Raw genomic sequence first — 5,155 nt, forward strand, 5'->3', positions numbered from 1 at the left:
TGGCATGTTTCCAGTGGGGACCGGTGAGAGCTGCCTTGTACGTAGGGGAGATGGGAGAGATGTGAGTGTTTTGGTTGGCAACAAGGAACAGGCGCTTGGGAAAGAGAAAGCCGGACTTGCGCGAGTTGTCATTTTATGTGCGTTGTGGAGTGGTGCAATGGCATGGGCGCCATGGGGCAGACCGGTAGGTGGTGGTGTGGGCATGGAGGAACCCGAGGAGGATCCGGTGGACCCAGCGACAGAGGTGGCAGGGTTCGGTGGCACGGAAGGAGAGGAGGAACCGGTCGGATCCACGGCAGGCGTAGCAGGCGCGGAAGTGGAGGACGATTCGGTGGTAGTGGGGGTAGCTGACGTGGAAAAGCGGGTGGCCGGTGGGGTCACGCCGCGAGGAGGGGAAGGATTGGTAGGTGGCGGGAGATGCGCGTGGGACGGGGCAGAGACAGGGGAATCCCGAGGCAGCGAGTGGGGCATGCATGGCGCAGAATGCGAGGGTGGCTTATCAGGAGGAAACGGCGGGGGCCTCTACGAGGTACGTTGGTTGGTGGGATCCGGATCTGTCGGGAATGAGGGGGTTTGGGCAGTGGGATTTGTTGTGGCCGGGTTGGTTGGAGCCAGAGGTGTGGTGGGTGTATATGGAAAACATGTTTCGTCAAAAATAACGTGACGGGAAACGATGACGCGACGGGTATGTAGGTCATAACGATGACGCGACGGGTATGTAGGTCATAACACCGGTAGCCCTTGTTTTGTCAAAAGTATATATGTATGTATGTGTGTGTGCGTGTGTTATACAATATGCGCATGCATATGGTCCCTCTCGAAGTTCTATGATATATGATTGGTCCTACGAGAAATCCTATGATATATGCATAACGTGTACGGTATGTAATAACGTAAGATATGTTCTAAATAAAAAGAATTAAATGGAAAACAAAAAATAAAAAGAAAAAATAAACAAAAAAACCCCAAAACACCAAAACCCAAAACCCCCAAATTACATGTGGTGGGTGTATGAAGGGCCTCGACACAAAACACCAAAACTCAAAAACCCAAAATTAACAAAGCTCGCTGCCAGCCACGTGGAAAGGTATTAGTCCCGGTTGTTAGCAAACTGGGACTAGGGGCAACCGGGACTATAGGCCCTTATCAACCGGGACTGTAGCTCTGTTTTCTATTAGTGAGGCACACATGTTCATCAGCACAATTATCAAATGAAATGAGTGAAGAACTGAAGATTGCGCGATGCTGCACACAGAAGTTTAGTTGGTGCGGAGGGACTGTAGAAAAGTGGGAACGACCTGGATAAGGTGATCTCGGTGCTCTGTCGCGTGATGTCGATGAGCCCGTCATCGTAGTCGGCGAGGGAGTAGTGGTCGATCCAGATATTGGTGGAGCCGGGCTTGATCTGGATGCCGTCGACGTCATGGCCGCGGTCGGCCTCGAACCGAATGTTGAAGCGATGACATGGTGGCAGTCCTTCAGTTGAGCTGCAGGCCCTTGCCGGTGAGCCTGACCCGCTGGCCCCGTCCGTCGATGGTCTTGTGGGAGGAGACCCGGAGGTAGGTGTGGAGGTGGATGCCGCCGGAGACCTCGAAGACGATCCACAACGGCTCCTTGGCCCGGCACGCCTCCCGCAGCGTCCCGTGCCCGTCGTCTGCGCGCCAATCAATTGGTCGGTCAGTTCATGGGTTCATCCCCAATTGGTGATGGAATTCCAGAGTGGGTGACAGGAGGGGGACCTTGGAGGGAGGTGACGTGATAGATGGCGTCGTGGAGGCCCCCGATGGCGCGGCGGCCTAAGCCCTCAGCAACGGCGACGAGCACGCGAAGGGTGCGGTCTGTGTCGGTGTAGGGCATCCGCGGCCGCGGGGGGCGGTGGGCCTCCGTCGTCACCGTCCCCGGCCCCGTCTCCATGTCCATGTCGGTGCATGGGAGGTAGGCTGCTCCGGCGGCAGTAGCTGGAGGAGGAGGAGGACGCGGAGGACGGTGGGCGGAGGAGGGAAGCAGCAGGAGCAGAGGGGATTGGGAGGGCGGCAGCGGCGGCAGTATTGCGGACGGGAATGGGCTAGCGTTTTTCTTGCGATGACAAAACGATAAAACGAAACCAGAAAGCTACCCCAGTCCATTGTGCCCACGTGGATGCAACCAGGGAGCGCCCCTTCTGCGTAGGTTAATGTGTTGGATTTTTCCAATGCACTAGGATATGTACTGGACAGAGCTGAACGACAGCACACGGCGTACAACATCAAATTTTAATCAATGCTGTTATGCATGTGTGAACTTAAACATCACAAATTTTCAATCAATCATACTCTTGCCGAAACGAGGGGCGAACCTTTTTACGGACTGTATGTGGAATATAAATAAGCTGTGCGAAGAAGCAACTAATAAGCAGCAGGAAGCACTCCCGGGTTCCGCGAGTAATTTAGCTTTATTCTCTCTCTTATCTTGATGAAAAGACATGCAACATTCTTGCATGTTCATAAAAAAAACTAGCTATTAGTTCCTGTTTTGGTCTGCAGTTAGCCCTTGTGTACTCCAGTTTTAGTTAGTTCCGACTGTTCCCGTCGTGTTTTCTTTCGGCCTCTTTGGGGCTTGTAAATGTAGTTTTTTATATAGTTATGCTTACTTTGAATGGTCTTAGTGTAAGTTAATTAAGAACAAATGATGCGACCTTCGTCTTAAATTAGCTTGTAACAACAGTCCTGATCAGAAGACAAACAAACAACAAATGATTTTGAACTTTAGAGTACAATATGATCACTGTGCTATGCTCGAAAGATGCACAGTGCAGCCTCAGTCAATAGTATTACACGCCAGTTACAAACTGTATGGCCGAGCAACTAGCAACTAAAAATGAAACCCTAAAAAGCTTGTACGGGAAGCACTCCTGTGTTCCTTGAGCGAAAGAAGGCCGGCATTGGAAGCATGCTCGGGTCAGGCGATGCGACGAAGCTCGGGCCAGAGAACATGGGGCCTATGCGCGGAGCTGTCGGTTTCAGAACCATCATCGCCGTTGTGCTATCCTCCTTGTTGTCCGTCCAGCTCTTGGCGGTCGCTTGTGCCGGGCGAGGCTTCTTGTGCGTGTCCCAGCGAGCAGCGGAGGACGCGCGGCTGACCGTCAGCTGCTTGTTGCTATCCCACCTCCCGCACGAGGATGCCCTGCCGGGGCTCTTGCTGCTTCGCCGGCTTGACGACGATGACGACGACGACGAAGTGCAGCTGCTGCCAGAGATCTGCTTGTTTATCTCCCAACAGTCGCGGGAGGAGGCCCGGCCGGGACTTGAGCTGCTGGAGCGGCACGACGAGGCTGGGCACTTGGGTTTCTCGTCCTTCTTGTGCGCGTCCCACCTCTCGACAGAGTCGGCGCGTCCGGGCTTGGTCTTGGAAGCAAACGAAGCCGGCAGGATGATGAGGCATGGTCGCGTCGGCGGCGTTGGGAGGAGACCCGGGAGAAGGGACGCGGCCGCTTTGGCCATTGCTCGCTCAACTGAATACATGGGTGACCTCTCTTGAATCTTTGATCCAAAGAGACACCAAGCGCTTTCACTTTGAGAGGAGGAGGCGCCTTGGCTTGGCCGGAGAAGGAATAGACGATGGATCTGATGGGATGGAGTTGGGTGGGTGCGTGCGTATATATAGATCACCGGCCAATCCGTCAGGGGACGCCGGCCAACCCGAGTCGGGCTGCAAGGCATGTCTCCCGCAGTGACGGACTCTATTCCGAATTAGCAGTTCGCTAGCTAGCTTGACGTACGTACGATAGGCAATCCGACCGGCAGCGGGGTTGAAATGTTGAATCCACACGTACACACAGTTGGGCGTGCACGTACACAGTTCTAGTCCTTTCTCTTTTCTTTTTTCAAAGGAGAGTAATCTGCGCCGGCATGCCGGCCCAAACTTTCGGCCGGCCGCGCGCGAGCCGCACGATTCACCAATCCCGCGCGTCCGCACCGTTGGATCTGCATGCAACATTTTCCTCCCTATGCAGCAAAATTTCGATGCAACGCAGCAATTTTTTAACGGTTGCAACAAAAAACAAAATTTGTACCAAAAAAATTATCTACGTGATCGTAACAAAAAAACAAAGCTGATAGTGCGTGGTAGCAAAAGTCAAACGCCGGTTGTAACAAATATTTGCGTGACGTGTATGCAACTTTTTTAGTGAACGGTTGCAGCAAAAAATGATGTCGGTTGAAGAAAAAATGATGTCGGTTTTGGAACCGGGACAAAAAAGTCGTTACTAATGCCCTTTGCCTTTAGTCCCGGTTCTTACACGAATCGGGACAGATGAGCCTCCACGTGGCCGCTGCGGCCAGGCCAGGCAGTGGGGCCTTTAGTCCCGGTTGGTGACACCAACCGGGACCAAAAGGCATCCACGCGTCAGCACCTGGCTGGAGCTGAGGTTTTTTTTTTTGAAAGGGGCTGGTTTAGCGGTTAATTTAGGCTGTTATTAGCTAGCTAATAGAGAAAAGTGTCCTCTCTTATATATCTCCGTGCTTTGTCAAACATATTTACAAAATGTAGACACGAGTTACATGCACATATATGCATCTTTTTTACACTATATCATTTCATATCATTTCCGTCGAATGGCAATAGTATTCTAATCGATCATCTAACAACTCATCATCAACTTAATCATATACCAAGTTATCATATGATACACATAAAATAAAACAGAGAAACATCATAATATATATATAGTCATCATATGCATCATGCATCCTAATTAATCGATCATGCCAAGTAATACTATAAACTAGAATAACTTGTCTCTCATAAGACCTAGTCCTCGCTCTTAGATATTAAGGACAGTATAACCGCACCTAATCCTTGCTCTCACAGCGATTTGCGTTTTCGGACGTCCATTTTCGTGATCTGGTCATTTCTGGCCGTCAGATTTCTTCTATACCATAATCTGTCTCGCACTGTGTTAAATCTCGCCCAGCTTCCTATGGGCTGCTGCTCGAGGGGCCAAAACAAAGGCCTCTGGTAAACTGGGCCGCTTAAAACAGCCCATTTATCTAACAAGCACGGTCCAAGTCGATGCGCTCTCGTTTCCGTAAAAAAAACTACTCGATAGACGAACAAATCGGGGGAGGATGCAGGCAGGCGGCGCGAGCGGGCGGCGATGAGATCCAACCGTGAATGC

The 5,155-nt window shown here is 51.5% G+C and overlaps 1 pseudogene; it reads right to left on the reverse strand.

Moving 5' to 3' along the window:
• Nucleotides 1-1,167: 1,167 nt before the first annotated feature.
• Nucleotides 1,168-3,479, reverse strand: LOC123397394 (annotated as a pseudogene).
• Between the last annotated feature and the right edge of the window lie 1,676 nt (nt 3,480-5,155).

The sequence above is a fragment of the Hordeum vulgare genome, chromosome 5H (assembly GCF_904849725.1).
Source record: "Hordeum vulgare subsp. vulgare chromosome 5H, MorexV3_pseudomolecules_assembly, whole genome shotgun sequence".
Classification (NCBI taxonomy): Eukaryota; Viridiplantae; Streptophyta; class Magnoliopsida; order Poales; family Poaceae; genus Hordeum; species Hordeum vulgare.